Raw genomic sequence first — 19,876 nt, 5'->3', positions numbered from 1 at the left:
ATTCGGGTGGTGTTGCTGGTTTAGTTTTACCCTGTCGAAATGTCTTGTTGTACCGGGATACCGAGTCTGATCGGAACGTCTCAGGAGGAGGTCTATTCCTTCGTTGACCGTGAGAGCTTGTCATGGGCTAAGTTGGGACTCCCCTGCAGGGATTTGAACTTTCGAAAGCCGTGCCCGCGGTTATGGGCAGATGGGAATTTTTTAATGTCCGGTTGTAGATAACTTGAACCTTAACTCAATTAAAATACATCAACCGCATGTGTAACCGTGATGGTCTCTTTCCGGCGGAGTCCGGGAAGTGAACACGGTGTTGGAGTTATGCTTGACGTAGGTTGTTCTAGGATCACTTCTTGATCATAGTTTCTCGATCATGCTTTGCCTTCTCTTCTCGCTCTCTTTTGCGAATAGATTAGCCACCATATATGCTAGTCGCTTGCTGCAGCTCCACCTCATACCTTTTACCCTTCCTATAAGCTTAAATAGTTTTGATCATGAGGGTGTGAGATTGCTGAGTCCCCGTGACTCACGGATACTTCCAAAACCAGTTTGTAGGTGCCGATGTTACCGAGCAGATGACGCAACCAAGCTCAGGAGGAGCTCGATGAAGATCTTGTCCTTTGTGTTGTTTCGATCTAGTTGATCAGTAGTGGAGCCCAGTTGGGGTCGATCGGGAATCTGTGTAGCATTTGGGGTAGTCTTCTTTCATTGTGGTTCCGTAGTCGGACCTTGATTGTATCTGGATGATGTAATGCTTTATTCATGTAATTGTGTGAAGTGGCGAGTGTAAGCCAACTATGTATCTCTTTCTCTTATGTATTACATGGGTTGTGTGAAGATTACCTCACTTGCGACATTGCTTTCAATGCGGTTATGCCTCTAAGTCGTGCTTCGACACGTGGGAGATATAGCCGCATCGAGGGCGTTACAGCACCATAATTGGTTATGGAATATTTTCCACGCTTTGAGCATTTTATTTTGCAAGTTTGAGAAATTTGAATTTTGGACTTTAATTTGAATTTGAATTTGGATTGCGATTTGGATCAACTGAAGATTAGCAACAGTAAGAGTGGTGACATGGCACCATTAACTTGGGATTACTCTAGCTTAATTATCCGGGCGTCACAATTCTCCTCCACTACAAGAAATCTCATCCTGAGACTTTAGGAGGTAGAAGGAAACAAAGCGAGGTATTCCTCACGAAGACGATCGTCGCGTTCCCAAGTGGCTTCATCTTCAAAATGATTCAACCACTAGACCTTGAGAAATTGGATAGCCCTCTTACGGGTGCGATGTTCAGTTTGAACGAGAATGCGGATCGGATGCTCTTTGTAAGTGAGATCATCTTGCAGGGGTTGAGCTTTATAAGCCATGTGGTTGATGCAATAAGACTTGTGACTTAGGTCATCGGCCATGATTAACCTTGTCAGGGGTATAAGAAATACCATGGTTTAGTCTGCGATTGTTTCCATACGCTCCTGACTGAGATCCAAATCTAGCTAAGTAACAGATACTTCATACTTTGATGGTCGGTGAAGATCTCGCAATGATTACCAAAAAGGAAATGTCGCCACAACTTTAGTGCAAATTTAACTACAACAAGTTCAAGGTCATGGACTGGGTAGACATCTTGGAATTCACAAATGACTGGAGCGTGTTCAATTCTCACAAGAGGAGAAACATTTAACACATTCAACAAATAAATCTGTGCTTTAGCATTTCGAACAAGATCAGCATGGTATCTTAATATCTCACTTAAAGGATATAGTAGATGGACGGTTTTAGTGGTGAAAATGATAGAAGAGGTATGTGTTTTCAGCCATTCCATGCCCAGAATGAGGTCAATATTGGATGACTTCGAAAGAATGGGGGAAACATGGAATTCCAAACCTTCAAGTTCAACGGAGACGTTGAGACTAACCATGGTGGTTCGACATCGGCCCGCGGAATGCAGCTTGAAATTCCGGCAAATTGATGGCGGTCTCAATAGGTAAGGAACGCCTATGGCTGTCCCACCATTGAGTTGTCGGACCTTTCAGGTAATACGCCACGAAGGTAACACAGTTGGCAGGTGCTACATCAGCAGACTTCAACTCAGAAGTGATGTCATGGAGCCAATCATTAGCATCAAGGGCCTGAGTTAGGCTGTGGTAGATGACAGGGTTGTGACGCGCAAAGTCTTGCAGGGTTACTGGAGCTTGTTGCTGATTCATATTGGGATACAGGAACTGAGCCATGACTCCTTCCATGAACTGGCGATTTAGCACCAAATCTGTTGTATCATTCCGGCCATGAATTCGGGCGATGGTGGATTGTCGCCACCACGACCATGACCAGCGGTCTAAGCATCCTGCTTTAATGCAACATGGGGTAGTATAGCAAGGGGTGGAGCAAGTGTACGGAGTCATTCATGATGTGATCAGAACAATGAGCAAAGGCGCAATATGTACAAAGCAGTAGTCATTGAAGACATACAGATACATATGTGGGGCCAATTACACATTGTTTGTATGAGTTCCGACAAGAGAGACACCATAGACATACTAGGTGGAACGTTTGCACGCGATGGAGGGATACAACAACGGGACATAGAAAAGGCTACATCAACGTCGAAGAAAACCACTAGAGCGAGGAATCTGCAGGGGACGACGCAGGGTGCCCTCGATAAAAGGATCCTGTGACCCGTGAACAATGTGAAGTAGATCCTGGCCCTCAATTCAAGAAAGGCGTAATACAACTCTCCAGGTGGATGTGATCACGAGAACCTAGGATAGAGTTAGCAAAATCATTTAACCCGAATAGAAGAGTGATCAGAGTCCCAGAGTATAGACGAGGAATAAAAGATCCTAATACCACCCAATTGGCGACGTGGGCCCGTAAGCCACACAGCCATCTTAGTCAAACATTTTTTCAAAGACTAGACTCAAATTCGGCCAAGGAGTTGGAATGGGGGATCCTACAGGCAGTCGGCTTTGATACCAACTTGTGACGCCCCCGATTGAATCGTACACTAATCATACACGCAAACATGCATGATCAAGATCAGGGACTCACTAGAAGATATCACAACACAACTCTAGACACAAATAAAATAATACAAGCTTCATATTACAAGTCAGGGGCCTCGAGGAATCGAATACATAGATCGATACACAAGAGTCAGTGCAAGCAACAATATCTGAGTACAGACATACACTACAGGAAACAGCTAATTTGCCATCAGGCTTCTACAAACGGCAAAGGTAGTATTACAGACGGCAAAGATTTTGCCATCAGCAGGTTGACGGCAAAGTGAGTCGGCAAAGTCAAAATCGGCAAAGAATTCTTTGCCGTCAGCTTTTCTTCGGGCAGACGGGAAAGATTTTGCCGTCAGCCAAGTATAGATTTGCCGTATCCCATAAATATTACAGCCAGCAAAGAAAGATGTCTTTGCTGTCAGGAAGAATCTATCTTTGCCGTCATCCTCAAAAATTACAGACGACAAAGAATTTTTTATATTAAAATAACCCGAACCATAGTCCAAGTGCAGAGGACAACAATTAACACCACACCACAGTATACATTAGCACTTTGTTCCAAGAATCTACGAGGAACAGCAAATTTCACAATACAAGACTACACAGAATATATATCACTTAATGATCCAAGGAAAAAACTACTCTATTTCATTAGATTACGAAAGAGCAATAGCTAATGTAGCAGCCCGAGATCTTGCGCGCGCAACCATCTTGAGTTTGATCTGCACGACCGCGCCAACCTGCAATCATCCATCTTGAGTTTGATCTGCATGCCCGCGCCAACCTGCAACCATCCCCTGTGCCCTTGCTCGTCGGAGCAGCAGCAACCAGCAGCCGCACCCCTCTCCCTTCCCCTTCCATTCTCAAAGGACAGAGCACACTAATGGCCGCGGAGCTGTCACCGCTCCTCGAGGCGGGAGGTGGTGCAGCATCGAGGGATGGGGTCGGGGCCGATGGAGGCACGCGGCGGTGACTTGGCCGGGGCCGGCAGAGGCCGGCGGGGCGACGGGGCCGGCGGTGCCCAGGGCGAAGCAGAGGCCCGTGGGGGCGATGGGGTCGGCGGTGCCCAGGGCGAAGAAGAGGCCGGTGGGGAGAGCCAGCGAGGTCGGGGCCGGCAAGCGAGGTGGTGGCGAGCGCCGTCGGGCTTGGGGGGCGACAGTGGCGGGGGGGGGGGCGCCGGGGCCAAAGGAGGAAGTGGGTGCGACCGGCGGCGAGGTGGTGGCCGGTGAGGCCGAGCGAGGTGGTGGCGGGCGCCGGCCTGCTCGATTTGGATCGAGACCAGAGAGAGAAACGAGATGGAGAGAGAGAGAGAGAGAACGTGGTGGGGATGGGGTACCGGTCAGGTGGATAAGGAGAGAGCAGTGGGGGCGTGGGGCGCGTGGGTGCGTGGGGCTGGGGATCACGTGGGGATGTGTGGCACAGATCCTGCCATGTCATCGATCCATGTGATCGATCCGTGTGCTGTGTTTCTTTCTTTGCCGTCTGCGCTTTTTGTTATAGACGGTAAAGTATGCTCTTTGCCGTCTGTAAAACAAGCACAGACGGCAAAGAGCTCACTTTGCCGTCTGCTAGAAAAACCACAGATGGCAAAGTATCTTTGCCGTCTACCAAAACGAATACAGACGGCAAAGAATCTTTGCCGTCTGTGTATTTTTTGCCAGACGGCAAAATGAGCTCTTTGTCGTCTGTGTTTTTTTCTGTAGACGGCAAAGTTTATTTTGCCGTTAGTTTTTCTTTATCGTCTTGTGATGACGGCAAACCCTTTCTTTGCCGTCTTACCCGACAAAAAATTGACGGCAAAGACGTGCTAGATGGCAAATTAGCTCTTTCCTGTAGTGATAAGGTCAACAAGTTTTGCCTTAAGAAGGCTAGCACAAAAGCAACAACGATCGAAGAACCAAGGCCTCCTGCCTGGAACCTCCTAACTACTCCTGGCTGTTGACGGTCTCCATGTAGTAGTAGGCATCCTGGGGGAGTAGTAGACGTCGGCGGTGGCATCTGGCCCCTGGGTCCACTATCTGGTTGCATCAACCGGAAGGAAGAAACAATGGGGAGAAGGGGTAGCAAAGCAACCGTGAGTACTCATCCAAAGTACTCGCAAGCATCAGATCTATACTAAGTATGCATTGGTATCAAATGGAAGGGTTGTATATGTGGACTGAACTATAGAATGTCAGAATAGAAGGGAAGGCCTAGCCTATTGAAGAGTAGCATCTTCAAGCATCTTCAAGAATCTTGCAGGATGTAGAAGAGTAAAGAATAGCATTTTAATATTAAACAAACATGTTCTAACAATAATACCCAGAGATCCTTCCTCGACTCCCTACGAGAAAGCAATCCCGGAGCCAACATATCCATCACATGTCTCATGTAACCAGTTCTATTTGTAATAGATTAGGATACAAGTCTGAACGTCCATTACCACGGACACGGTATTCGAATAGATAACTTCCCTGTAGGGGTGCACCACGTTACCCAACACGCTTGATTACTCTGGCCGGACACATTATTCTGAGTCAATGCCCAGCCTCGGAAGATCAACATGTCGCAGCCCTACCTAGGCTCAGCAGAGAGGTCCCCGCGGGTCTACATCCTACGGACCATGGGGTCTTGGGCCCACTGCCCATTGCACTCCGGGTCATCGTGTGCAGGGTGGATACCAGCACCACCTCGGATGGTTGGCATGATCCGACCGTGCCATAATGCCGAACTGGACGTTTGATAAAACTTTGGCTGATACTACGACGTCGAGGCCCATAACTATTCCCGCGTGGTGGTTAGTGCGTAAAGGCCAAAGGCCAACTCAAAACAAATACCCAAACCTATTAGTGCATTGGGGACTTGCGGAGACAAGCAGAGGCTCACGATAATGTGACCCCGTCGCCCTGTCTCGTGGACTTACGGCAAGGGCCCGGAATGTCCGGCCGTGCCTCGTAGAAAACTCGCGGGTGCTCTACGGGCCCGATCGACTTTCACATCAACTCGCGGGTACCCCTCCGGGCTGACCCGACTTCGACAATGGTCTCAAGTAAAGTCTAGGAAACTGTGTGTCCAAAACATCAAGGGGAAAACCCAAGGAATCACCCTCGCTGGATTCCACTTGATGTAATCATCAAGGTGAATGTAGGAGGAATCACCTTCGAGGTCCAAACTTGAGGGGTTGCACGACAGAGTCGTATCGGGAGTGGTGAATGAGGAATCACCCTCGATGACCACGACTGAATAGCTACATTACAGAATTATCATGAGGAGTGCGTTACGATGTATCACTCTCGGCACTCGATATTATCTCTGCAGAGTCAAGCAAGAAAGGGGGTGTGATGTGATGTGAGGTATCGAGCTCTGGTCGTCGACCATGTTGATCGAGTCATCGATGATGAAGCAGGGGCAACTAGTTCAAGGTGGGGGTCACTGATGGATCTCTAACCAACCTATACTAAGCAGTTCAGGATAAGCAGGTAAGGTACAACAACAAGTACAAAAGCAGGCTATGCATCAGAATAGGAGCAATCAATTACATTAGCAAAATCTATGAAAGCATGAGAGAATGGAAGCTCCGCTGAAAGGAAAGAAGGGGTAGCCGACGATGTAGTCAATCACAGCGGCATCATCAGCGGTCTCGGGATCTACCGGAGAGAAGAGGGGGAAGACACAATAAACACAGAGCAAACAAGATGCATCAGATGACATTAAGAGGTGCTAGGGGTGACCTATCATTGTAATACATGATACCGGCGAAGGGGGATAACATCCGGGAATGTTTTCCCGAAGTTTGGCATTTTCAGGCAGAGGAACCGGAGAGGGACGGTTGCATGTTCGCCACACTAGGGATGTGTAACAGATGAACGGAGGTCATATTCAGAATCGTCTCGTCTTTCTAAGCAACTTTCATGTATAAAACTTTTTTATCCGAGTTACGAATAATTTTCTATGATTTTTCAAAGAGTTAAACAATATTCTAGGATTAATATTAAATCTAAAACAGAGTTATTGCATGAGCATGACGTCATCATGACATTGGTGGTCAAGACTGACCGTTGACTGGTTAAACAGGGAAGTGGGGTCCATCTATCATTGACCTAACTAAACTAACTGTTTTAATTAACTAAGTTTAGTTAATTAGGGTAATTAAACAGGGTCAAATAAGTTAATTATTTAATCAGTTAACTAATTAATTAAATTATAATTTTTTCCTTTTATTATATATTTTTACTCTCTTTTTTAAAAGAAAAGGGGACTGGGCCCCATGGTCCAGTGGCACAAGGCCATAGCGGGCGCGCTAGTGCTGGATAAGGGCACGGTCAGCAGGCGGGGCACTCCCCTCCTGGCCCGGATCAGCACGACGCAGGAGGGCACCGGCGGGCACGGTGAGCAACGGCCTGGGGCGGCGGCGAGCACGGGAAGGCGCTGAGTGTGCACGTTACAGCGGGTGGGGCAAACCGGGGCACGGTCGCGGCCGCTGCGAGCGACATGAGGGCCGGCGAGGCCGGTCGGGGCCAGATGCGGCGGCGTGCAGGGTCTGGGGTGGAGCGGTGGTGGTCGCGAGCGAGGGATGCGGGGCGTGGTAGGGGAAGTGGTGAGTGCGAGCAACGCGTGGGCAACGTGTCGCTGGCGCGGGATGGGGACGGCGGTGCGCGAGTGATGACGGGGCGAGGGTGGCCAGCGGCAGGGCGATGCGAGCGCGACGCAGTGGAGGCAGCGGCAGCAGGCCGTGGTGGGTGAGGGAAGCAGGCAGTGGTAGGTGAGGGAAGCAGGCCTCGGCGCAGAGAGCAACAGCAGCACAGGTCAATGGCCGCTGCGAGCGACGCAAACAACAGCAGCTGGGTGTGGGAGGGCGTCGGGCACGGCGGACGCACGCGCGAGGTAAGGCCAGAGAGCGGCCAGGGAGCCCAAGGCACGCGGGAAATGCGGCCACGGGCATGGCGACTACGAGGTCACTTGGAGCTCGGGCGTGGCGTCTAGCGACAAGGAACGAGAGCAGGGGAGCAAGGAATCGGCGCAGGTGCTCACAGCGGGGTGGCAGAGTAGACTAGCGGGCTCGAGGGAGGCTCGGTGCAGCGAAACGACGGCGGCGGTGTTCGGTGGCCGAAGGTGGAAGAAGAGGGCCGGCTCGACGATGGAGGGGGTGCCGGCTCCCTCTAGTGGGCGTGGACGACCATGTAGGTGGTGGTGGAGCTCCGGCACGCGCCGGAGAGGGACGAGATGCCGGTCGCCGCGGCGGAGTGAGGTGCACGGCGATGACGAGGCACGTCCTGGGTGGATCTGGGGCAGGGGGAGAGGAGAGTGTGGGGGAAGAGTTTGTGGTTGAGGGGGAGCACGAGGGCAAGTGGGAGGGGACGAGGGGGGCCGTGGCGTTGGGGGATCTTATCCCCTTGTCCACGACGTCGGCAAGCTAGTCGGGTGGCGACCATGACCGAGCGGTTGGTCGAACAGGGAGAAGACAACCGCGAGGTGGGAGTGGGCTGGCTGGGACGTTCGGCCGACTGGGTGGGCTAAGGCCAAGGGGCAGTTAGGGGCATTTTCCTTTGTTCTTTTTATTTAGGTTTTCTTTTATGTCTTTTATATTTTCCTTTTATTTTGATTTTATTTTAATTTTATATAATACAATTCTTGCACTTAAAATAGTGTCACAAATTAGGCCTCTGCCACATTTAAGTTTGGCACTTAAATAAGCTAGTTAGTATTTTTATAATTTTAAAAAACATTTAATAATTGTTTTTAGCCACTGTTATATTCACAAAAGAACATTTAAATACTTTTACAAAAATGTTGGGTCAGCACCATAATTGGCTATGGAATATTTGCCACACTTTCAACATTTTATTTTGCAGGTTTGAGAAATTTGAATTTTTTACTTTAATTTGAATTTGAATTTGGATTGCGATTTGGATCAACCGAGGATTAGCAATAGTAAGAGTGGTGATGTGGCACAATTAACTTGGAATTACTATAGCTTAATTATCTAGTTGTCACATAAGACAATTTGATGGTCAATCCCTCTAATAGGTGGTAATCCCGGTGGGACATCTTGTGGAAATACATCAGTGAACTCCTGCAAAATGTTAGTGACAGCAGGAGGCAAATAGGAAGGCACGTCCTCGAATGAAAATAATGCCTCTTTGCACACAAAAGCATAGCAAACAGATTTGCTGAAATCTAGATCATCAATATCAAACTTGGTGGCAAGTAAATATGCACTTTTCAATTTAATTTCAGAAGCAACACTAGATGGTTTATTATGAGGCTTCATTTGTTGCTCAAATTCTTTTGCTACAATCTGATTTTCACTTATTTTTCTCCTGTTTTGCTTTATTAGCTCTATTAATATCATCTTTCAAAAATGGAATCAGGAGACATAGGAAGAAAAGTAATATGTGTATCCTTATGAACAATAGTATACTGATTGTTTCTACCATGGTGTACATAATTTTTATCAAATTGCCATGGTCTACCAAGTAATAAGGAACAAGTTTGCATGGGTACCACATCACAGTCAACATAATCAGCATATGTAGCTATACTAAAATGCACACGAACAGTACGTGTTACCTTAAACATGCCATTGTTGTTGAACTATTGAATGTAGTTACGATGCGGATGTGATCTTGTGGTGAGAGACAGCTTCTCCACCATCTCCATGCTAGCCAAATTGTTGCATCTCCCTCAATCTATGATGACGCAAACAAAACGTTCCCTCACAACTCCCTTTGTATGGAACAAATTTGTGCCTATGATTTTGCTCAGCTTGCGTGACCTACACACTCAAAACATGTTGAGCAACTAAACTTTCATACCCGTCAGCGTCGTCAGCAGCCATGTATTGCATCTCTTGTTCACAATCATATCCACCGTGTTCTTCACTTGTAGTAAGAGCCAAAGTCTCTTAATCATAGTCACTAGCGGACTCATATCCACCATCCTTAGTAGCAATCATCACATTCTTAGATGGGCATTCTCTCGCATAATGACCTCCACCCTTGCAACGACGACAAATAATATCATGTGTTTGCCCTGCTGTTGCCATGGATGAAGGAGAGCTCTGTGTAGGCCCAGAAGGTGTGCTCTTGGCAGGTAGTGGTGGTTGTGCTTGCTTTCGTGTATCACGGCTACAGGTGGCAGCTGATGGAGGTGTCGGTGCAGCAGAATGTGTGGAAGTAGAGGATGCATGCGGCGTCCATGATGAAGGTCGACCTACAGAAAAGTTAGTCCGCGCCAATGTCTGTCGATCGTGCACTTCACGTTCACCTTTGCAAGGAAGAAGGAATAAATGAGTGATATTATTACACTCCATATACTCTAAAATGGTATGATGAATCTCTCTATTTAGACCACCCATAAAATGTGCAAGCATAGCTTCGTTATCCTCAACAATACCACATCTAATAATGCCAGTTCGCAATTCCTGGTAATATTCCTCTACAGAATTTTTTCCTTGTCTTAAACGCTGAAATTTCGGAAGTAATTCATGTTGATAATATGGTCGAACCCAACGAGTATGCATAGCAGTTTTCAAAGCAGCCCAAGTAACTAGAATAGGATATAATCTACAATGTTCAGACCACCAAACACATGCAAAACTAGTGATAGCAACAACACGTCTTTCCTCGGGATATTGTAAACATGTAAAACATTGTTCAGTTAACTCCCAAGTAAGATATATATCAGGAACGTATCTACCCACAAATGCTAGAATATTCAATTTTAGTTTATGAAGATGGTAATGATCTCATACCAAAGGTGGTGGTGCAGGCGTACCATTGCAATTATTTGCATGTGGACGACCTGGTGGTGGAGTTGGTGGTTGCACGTACCATTCACGCAGGAGCCATAGACGCATCAACAGCAGTAGTAGTGGCACCAGAAGTTTGGCTAGGCTCAAGAGGAACACGGCTCGCTCGGCGGAGGGTTGTTTCGCGCCATGGAGGTGGTTGTTGATGTTGTTGCAATGGTGTAGCAGATGCAGGTGGTGGTTGTGGTAGACACGTGAGTACTTTAGCAAACTTTGCATCCAACTTGTTGTGAATTGTCTTCTCAATGTCATCAATCTTCGGTAATGCCTTGCCAAAACTGGCCATCACGTCTTCTACATATTGACCCAACATTTGTTGGAATTTATCATGGAGCTCCTTGTTCGTCATGTTCTCCCACTCTAGCTCATCCGCTTGTGATCCTGGCATGGTTAGCAGCAAGAGAAAAACACAAGAATATGATCCTAGAGACTACTCTGAAGTGGCGGTGGTGCTGTGGAAAGTCACAAATCTATCATGCGAATCACAAATTCTTACCAGTTCTTACCAAGCAGCAGGTGGTGATTGGCAACCGTTGTACAAAACTCTCAAAGCTTGGATAGAGCGATTACCAGGGAGAGTCAAATGCACGACATAGATATATGTGGAGCTGGGAAGCCTTATAATATGGTAGCAAAAAGGCTAAGCAATAATCAATTTAGAGATGCAAAGTTCAAAAATGCTCAACAACGGCACTGTGCTGGTCCTAGGTTAGACCGTACTAGAGACGCGAGCCTAGAACACTAACAAAATCACAAGGCGACATGTAAACAAGGGAAAAGCACTGGAATTTTTTTGGCGCTTTTTTTGTTTTGCGCTCCTTTTTTGCCAAAAATCACTATAATGGCGAGTGTCTCAAAACTCTTCCCAAGTCAAAATAACAGGATAGGAACGAAAAAAAATTCCTATTTGTTCTTCGGAGATCAAGGCAGCGATGACCAAAAAGTGCGATAAAAATCAGTATGATGACACATGTCTCAAAAGACTCAGAAAAGCCTAAAAATAGGATAGGGAAAAAATTTACCTGCTGAAATTTTTGCCTAAAAACTGTCCGGGGGTCTCCAGACTTCTTTTCGAAACCTACTCAGGCAAGGAAACACGAAGCAGAAAATAGATGGTCTTGAAAACAAAACTAATATAGAATGAACTCGGATTGTTGGTGGATATATGGTGGTAGGATATGGCAGAAGTGGTGGTATATGGCAGCGGTGGTGGGATATGGCAGTGGTGGTATATGCCAGCGGTGGTAGGATATGGCAGCGGTGGTGGTATATGTAGTAGCGATGAAGATGGTGCAGCGGCGGCGTGACAAACTATGATAGAACTCAAAACTCTAAAGGACTAGATGCTAAGACCATCAATTAGACACGATGATGCAACCACAAATTCAACAAAGCAAAACCCTAAAAAGATTATGCAAAGGCTTAGATTGGTTCAGATATGATGAACTAACCCTAAATCTTTTTGTGGCTTTTCGGGGACTGTAGGTATGAAGAACAGACTTGATCTAAACTATGAAAAGCTGGAAAATCTCACTGAGCAACCTGGAAATCTGATAACACTTGATAGAGGCAAAGGTGTCCCGTCTTTCGATGAGATGGTGGCTATCGTCTTTAGTGGAGTAGACTTTGACGAACTGACTACAAATGTGCGAGGACGTCGCGCCTTAGCAATCACTAAACAACTCCTAGAGGTTATTGACCACGTCGGGGCATGATCAACCTGACCACGAAGGTCTATTTCCTGCAAGCAAATGAAGAACAAGCAAGAAACTGAAATTGCAATCTGGATATTGCGAATAAAAGAGGAAAGCTTTATTGATCAAGTGGGGTTCTATGATGTCCTGGTCTGGTCATTGAACACAAACGAAGTACGCAAAGTTGCAGCTATTGTAAACTTTTAATCTAAACAAAACCCAAACTCTAAATGACGCCCTAAGGGCTCTATATATGGAGGAGGGGGAAATTTCGTGGCCCTTGGAGGAGGGGTCCGAAACCAACCCTAACTCTTGTTTCCCCATACATACGAACTCTAAAAATAACATATACTCAATATTTTGAAATTACATGGGCCTTGCCCAATAATAAGGCGACGCAACACCTATAATAGCCTCTTGATGAAATTTAGGAAGTGGCATCTTGTATATTTCTTCCAAGCCTTCATGCATTCATTATGGTGGCTTCAAAGTCCTAACATCATCACTTGAAACTTCATTCTTATTCCCTTTGCGCATGCCATCATCTCCATGCTTGAACTTGCTCCAAGGTTCATCTTTCTTGTCCAAGCTAGGCCACCATGCCATCTAGGTGGCTGTCCCGCAAAAACGGGGGCATGGTACTATCACCACTGGCACCTTCAGGAGCCGAGCGACGGTACGATCTACATCATCTTCACCCATGCCAAGCACGGCTATGGAGGCCATGGCGCGGGCTCAGCTGCTACTAAGGTTCCCACTAGCTGCCTAGCAGATGGACGAATGGCGTGCCACCATCTAGAGTCTGCTCGGTTTCGCCGAGGCTGGGGGCTCGCAGCGAGCTGGCCCGCCACGGCCTTCCCAAGCGGCGACGGCGACTCATGCTACTGGTCGCACGAGAGAGGCCACCCCCATGGTGCAGTCCCTGCCGCGGCAGCCAGCACGAGCGCAGCAAAATCAAGAACCTGACGACGTCTTGATGGCCTCTTCCTACCCTCGAGCGCGTCTAGGCCGACGGTGAGACCTAGAGGATGGGCGGAGGGGAGACGCGCGTGTCGTCGTTGAGCAATGCCGTGACGACCACCGCCGTACTGATGGGCGTGATGGCCCTGACATCGACGAGCCTGCGCTCGGTATTGGCGGGTACCTACCTCTCGAGGTTGGGTGCCCTGCCTTTACTCATGAGTTGCGGCAAGCTAGAGTACCCGAGAAGTATGATGGAAGACTGAACCGGGCAGAGTTCCTGAGCAACTACAACATCGCTGTTCAGGCTGCCGGGGGAAGAGATGAGAAGGTGATGTAGGGTGGAACCCTATGTGGCCGATCTTTCACGAAAGGAGCGGATCCCACGATGAACACGAGTGAAATCACGAGGGTCAACGCGAGGGGAAACACGAGAGAAACACTAAAACCAACAAGATTGATCACACATATGCTAGATCCTCGAAACACAAAAGGAGATACAAGGTCCATGATCAACAAAGGACGATACACGGTAACCGGTTCTTCTCCAAAGGTGGTCTTGATGGTCTTCTCCGCGAGGAGGTCTTGAATCCAAAGGGATCTTCTCCGAAGAGTGGTCACGGTCTCTCTCAAGGAGTAGATCCGATGTGGATGAGCAGAGCTCTATCTCTAAATGAGCTACTACTTTCCTAACCCTAGCTAGAAGGAATAGCAGGTCTATTTATAGTCTTAGTGCAAATGGGGGTGAAGTGAGGGGTACATGGGCCCCAGGCCCGAATACAGTGCGCAGACAGGTACCAGACGTCCACTGGGGACCGGTCGTCCAGTGGCTCATGGGCGTCTGGACGTCCGGTGGCTTCCGGACTTCCGCTGGATCCGTTCTGTGATGGGGGTGCCGGACATCTGGTCACTTTGGACTTCCGCTAATATGGGCTCGGGTGCGGTGGCGCCGGATGTTCGGTCCCGCCCGGTCGTCCGCTTGCTGGAGGGTGTGGCCGATCGTTCGGTTCTGGCCAGACGTCCGCTAGCTATAGCTCTCGGCTGGGGCTTCAGGCTCCGGACGTCCGGTCCTGGCCGGTCGTCCGGTGGCTGGGGCTTCTTCCGCAGCTCTTCTTCTTGTCCTTCACGGTTGGTGTTCTCGCCATCTTGTCCATTGGGTGTAGTCGCTCCATGGCTCTCCTCCAAGTGCCTGATCACACATAGTTTCCGCTTGAGGTAGTAGCCATGTCTCATGTATAGGAAATGCTAGTTCAGAGAGGAGGGAGTCCACCTTATCTTCGATAGCCTTTTCTCGTGCCCTTATCATTGGTCTAAGTGGTGTCGTGGGAGATGTAGGTAGGTCCATGGGGATGATCTTGGGCTGCTCCGCATCATCTCCCCTCCCTTCGGAAAGATTCGTCCCCGGATCAAATTCTTCATCACCATGGTAGGGTGATAGATCCTTGACATGGAAGATGTCGCTCACGTTGTACTTGTCGTGTGGGAGGTCGATCTTGTAAGCGTTGTTGTTGTAGCATGCAAGCACCTTGAAGGGTCCATCCGCTCGTGGTAGAAGTTTGGACTTGCGTTCGGTGCGGAAGCGGTCCTTGCGAAGGTGTATGTAACACCCTCGATGCGACTATAGCTCCCACGTGTCGAGGCACGACTTAGAGACATAATCGCGTTGAAGGCATATGTCGCAAGTTAGGCAATCTTCACAACATCCCATGTAATATGAATAAAGGGGAGAATACATAGTTGGCTTACACTCGCCACGTCAATCAAGTACATAAATAACATTACATCATCCAAACACTCATGGCCCGACTACGGCGCCAAAATAAAAGAGAACCCAACATGCGACACGGTCCCAATCACCCCCAACTGGGCACCACTACAGATCATTGGGAAAGGAAACGTAGTAACGTTGAGAGTCTTCGTCGAACTCCCACTTGAGCTCGTACGCGTCTCCTGGAGCGGAAACATTAGGCCCTGCATCTGGTGTAATAGTAATTTGTGAGCCACAGGGACTCAGCAATCTCGCACCCTCGCGATCAAGACTATTTAAGCTTATAGGTAAGGCAAGGTAAAATATGAGTGGAGCTGCAGCAAGCGACTAGCAAGTATGGTGGCTAACTTATTCGCGAAGGAGAGCGAGAAGAGGAGGCAAAGCGCGAGCGAGAAACTAGAGAGCAACCTGCGCAAACATTACTCCAACACCATGTCCACTTCCCGGACTCCGCCGAGAAGAGGCCATCACGGTAACACACTCAGTTGATTCATTTTAATTAAGTTAAGGTTCAAGTTATCTACAACCGGACATTAACAAATTCCCATATTCCCATAACTGCGGGCATGGCTTTCGAAAGTTCAATCCCTGCAGGGGAGTCCCAACTTAGCCCATGACAAGCTCTCACGGTCAACGAAGGAATAGACCTCCTCCCAAGACGTTCCGATCAGACTCGGTATCTCGGTAACTCAAGACACTTCGACAGGTTAAAACAAGACCAGCAACACCGCCCGAATGTGCCGACAAATCCCTATAGGAGCTGCACATATCTGTTTCTCAGGGCACACTCAGATGAGACATCCTACGAGTAAAACCAACCCTCAAGTTGCCCCGAGGTGGCCCCGCAGTCTACTCGGTCGGACCAACACTCAGAGGAGCACTGGCCCGGGGGGGGGGCTTAAAATAAGATGACCCGCGGGCTCCGGAAACCCGAGGGAAAAAGAGGCTAGGTGGCAAAGGGTAAGACCAATGTTGGGCATTGCTGGAAAATCTCTAATCAAGGCGAAATATCAAGGGGTTCCCATTATAACCCAACCGCGTAAGGAACGCAAAATCCGGGAACATAACACCGATATGACGGAAACTAGGGCGGCAAGAGTGGAACAAAACACTAGGCGAGAGGCCGATCCTTCCACCCTTTACCAACTATATAGATGCATTAAGATAACAAGGCAATATAATGATATCCCAACAAGTAAATAAAAGGTGTTCCAACAAGGAACGGCCTCCAATCTTCACCTGCAACTAGCAACGCTATAAGAGGGGCTGAGCAAAGCGGTAACATAGCCAATCAACGGTTTGCTAGGACAATGGTGGGTTAGAGGTTTGACATGGCAATTTGGGAGGCTTTCAAGCAAGAGGTAGGCATCGTAGCATTGGCATAGCAAAAGAGCGAGCAAACTAGCATAGCAAAGATAGTAGTGATTTCGAGGGTGTGATCATCTTGCCTGCACAGTTGTCAGAGTTGACTGGCTCCTCGAAAGCAAACTCAACGGGCTCCTCGTTAGCGAAATCGTCTCCCGGCTCTACCCAAACAAGAAAAACAAGCAACAAGGACACAATCAACCACGTGCAAACTCAACAACACAATGCAAAGATGATATGCCATGCGGGATGCGATGCGGGATGCCAAATGCAAGATATGACAGGAAATGCATGAACCTGGCCTCAACTTGGAAATCCAAGTGTGGCACTGGAAAGATGAGATGAAATTGCTTGAAAACGATATAAAGAACGCCGGAATCGGAGTTATGGTTTGGAAATGGCAAGCGATTCAAAAAATGACACCGGTATGCGATTTACAGCAAGTAGGCATCTAAATGCAATGAGATGAACATGCTACAGCACCCAAACATGACAACAAAATACATGGCAGGGATGCACACAAGATGCTTAACAAAAGTCTAGCACTGAACTACAGCCAAATCATCCATTAACAGGTTCAAACAAGCATGGCAAAAACGCAAATGGTAAAACAGATCTCAGACTTAGTGAAATTAACACTTGTCTGGAATTTCAGATCATATAGCCCTCTTCGGAGCAACAAAACATGCTACAGGACCTAAACATGACAAAGAAAGACATGGAATGGAGCTACTCAACAAGCTTAACAAAAGTCCCTTAGTGACCTTGAGCCAAAAGGGATCACAAAAAATACTAACAAGCACACGAACATAGCAAAAACATAATCAGTTTTCAGACTTAGTGAAAACTGGGACATGCTGAAACATAACTCACGAAGGCATGTTTACGAGCTCGATGCACTCACCACGGTGCAAGTCATGGCAAGGCAAGCATACATCCCTTAAGAAGGCACAAAATTCCAGCTAGACATGGCAAGAACAATGGCATAGCATGCACGGATCAACTACAATAACATCGGCAAAATCGCAAACAAGTTGATGACCTGCCCAGATTCGCAACGAAGCAAAAGTAGAGCTCAATTGACTCAAGCTAGGGTGCTCCATAATTGCAAACAAAGACATGGATGGATAGAGAACTACAAGATTAACAAAACTCCCTTACTGATCATCCTCAAAATAGGCACGGATCACTAGGAAACAACATGAACATATGGCATCATGAACTAAACAATCCCAGGACTTAGTGAAACTTCTAAGTCCCTGAAAACAGAGTTAGCAAGTGCACCACTTTGCAAGCTTGCACAAATCACCACACACATCCTAAAAATACATGGGTTGCACATATGGAAAGATGAAAAAACCCTTATCAAAACACATGTAGAACTCACGGGCATATCATGCACACAATAATCATGGCAAAAATGACAAAAGTGCTAAACGGAGTAGCACATCTGACAATTAACTCAAGTAGCCCTCTTCTAACAGCATTTCGGGCATCAAGATGAGCTCAAATGAAAATTATGCAATGGAGTGAAATGATGTACTCTCTGAGATGAACATTTTGATATGCTATATGCATGAATCGGAGCTATGGATGCAAAGTTACGGGGCCTCGAACAGGAGCATATGGACTGAAATTTTAGGGACTTCGACAAAAAAATTAGGTCAACCCTGATATTTTCAGATCTGGATCGGGGCGGCGCGTGAACCGAGGTGGCCGGGCTCTCGCCGGAGCTTCTCGCCAGAGGAGGGCGCGGGGCGGCGCCGGGGAGGTCGGAGGAGGCAGGCAGCGGGGCGGCGAGCACCGCGGCGGGGCGGCGAGCACCGCGGTGATGAGGCGCGGCTCCGGCCGGCCGGCGTCGAGCGGCGCGTGGCGGCTCCGGGCGCCGGCGCGGAAGAAGGCCGCGGCGGGGCGACCGAACGCGGGCGGCAGGGCGATGGGCTTGCGGGGGCCGGGGAAGGGCCTCAGCGGGCCGGCTGGGGCGGCGAAGTGGGCGGCGGTGCGAGCCAATGGTGGAGCGCCACGTGGCGGCAGACGGGCGCGGCAAACGTGTCCGTCGGTGGGGCAGTTGTCCGGCGCGTGCGAAGACGAATGGAGCTAGGGTTTCGGGGGAGGAGAAGATCCGCATTTCAGGGGTTCTTTAAATAGACATAGAGGGAGCTAGGAGAGTCCAAATGAGGTGCGGTTTTCGGCCACGCGATCGTGATCGAACGCTCTAGGACATGGAGCAGAGTTTGGTGGGTTTGGGGCCAAATTGAAGGGGTGTTGGGCTGCAACACACACGAGGCCTTTTCGGTCCCTCGGTTAACCGTTGGAGTATCAAACGAAGTCCAAATGATACGAAACTTGACAGGCGGTCTACCGGTAGTAAACCAAGGCCGCTTGGCAAGTCTCGGTCCAATCCGGAAATGTTTAATCCCCACACACGAAAGAAAGCTAGAAATGGCCACCGGAGGAGAACGAAGCGCCGGAATGCAAAACGGACAACGGGAAAAATGCTCGAATGTATGAGACGAACACGTATGCAAATGCAATGCACATGATGACATGATATGAGATGCATGACAACGATAACAACACACGGAGACAAAACCCGAACCCGAGGAAATAAATATAACTTAATGCCGGAAACGGCAAGAGTTGGAGTACATATAGGGAAAGTTACATCCGGGTTGTTACAGTGTAGCCATACAAGATCACCAATGTTGAATACCATGGGGTGCTTGTTGATGTTGAGCTTGGTCGCAAGACGTTGTACTTGGTGCTCGATGGTGTGCCTTGTATATTCATGCACCTTCTTCAGATGGTTCACACGTGCACTTGCGTCCATATTGATGCGCTCTTGGAGTGGTAGAGGAAGAATGTCCAGTGGTGACAATGGGTTGAATTCATAGACGACCTCGAAGGGGGACTTGCCGGTAGTTGAGTGTCTTGCGCGGTTGTAGGCAAACTCGGCGATAGGTAGACACTCCTCCCACTCCTTGATGTTCTTCTTGATGAGCACGCGAAGTAGAGCGGAGAGTGTGCGGTTGGTCACCTTCGTTTGGCCGCCGGTTTGTGGATGGTACATCGTGGAGAAGAGTAGCTTTATTCCGAGCTTGGCGCATAGGGTCTTCCAAAAGTAGCTTAGAAACTTGACGTCGCGGTCTGAGACAATCGTCTGGCACTCCATGTAGACGCAATTTCCCTACAAAAGAGAGTGGCAACATGTAAAGCATCGTCTATCTTGTGCCATGGTATGAAATGTGCCATCTTAGAGAATCGGTCCACAACAACAAATACTGAA

The sequence above is a fragment of the Triticum urartu genome, chromosome 7, assembly GCF_003073215.2.
Source record: "Triticum urartu cultivar G1812 chromosome 7, Tu2.1, whole genome shotgun sequence".
Taxonomy (NCBI): domain Eukaryota; kingdom Viridiplantae; phylum Streptophyta; class Magnoliopsida; order Poales; family Poaceae; genus Triticum; species Triticum urartu.
This window is presented reverse-complemented; position numbering follows the sequence as displayed.